Source organism: Sinocyclocheilus grahami, unplaced genomic scaffold (assembly GCF_001515645.1).
Source record: "Sinocyclocheilus grahami isolate Dianchi unplaced genomic scaffold, SAMN03320097.WGS_v1.1 scaffold18016.1, whole genome shotgun sequence".
Classification (NCBI taxonomy): domain Eukaryota; kingdom Metazoa; phylum Chordata; class Actinopteri; order Cypriniformes; family Cyprinidae; genus Sinocyclocheilus; species Sinocyclocheilus grahami.
Genome location: NW_015516902.1, coordinates 1 through 457, shown reverse-complemented (window position 1 = coordinate 457; position 457 = coordinate 1). Strand labels below are relative to the sequence as shown.

The following is a 457-nucleotide window of genomic DNA, read 5'->3' as shown; positions in this document are numbered from 1 at the left end:
TTGGTGGCTGACTAAATACTTTTTTTCCCCACTGTATATGTTATAAAATACAAATAAACAATACAAACTTACCTGTCACATCGCTGTTGGAAGCCATCAGATGGAAGCTCTTCTGTAACACATGACCGGGTAACACTTTACAGCAAAAAAAACCCACTTGTTTCTCCATGCATCAGTGAGTTGTCATATATGGTGACGTTACCTTTTGTAGTAACTAACTGAGTGGTGCCCAAATCCTTTCCAAGAAAGCTCTTCTCCAGATGGCAAAGAGACTGCTGTGCCTGCATAAAATATGCAGAGATTAATTCATTTGAACAAAAATATTAATAAAATACTAAGAAACTTTAGATTTAAGATCTTCAATAAAGTTTGTTTTGATGTTGTCACATGCGTGCTACCTGCTTGAGAACACAGAAGAGCCCAAGGAGCTCCAGCAGAGGTGGGCGGAGCAATCTGA

General features: G+C 38.7%; 1 protein-coding gene across 1 annotated transcript in view; it reads right to left on the bottom strand.

Moving 5' to 3' along the window:
- The window catches only part of LOC107579538 (multidrug resistance-associated protein 1-like), a 3,979-nt gene extending 3,528 nt beyond the window's left edge, over positions 1–451 (bottom strand). Inside the window, exons 1-3 of the mRNA XM_016265361.1 lie at positions 399–451; positions 203–281; positions 73–112 (exon numbers count right to left, since the gene is read on the bottom strand). The gene's annotated coding sequence lies outside the window, so the exon portion shown is untranslated. The remainder of the gene's footprint in view (positions 1–72; positions 113–202; positions 282–398) is intronic.
- Positions 452–457: the final 6 nt, after the last annotated feature.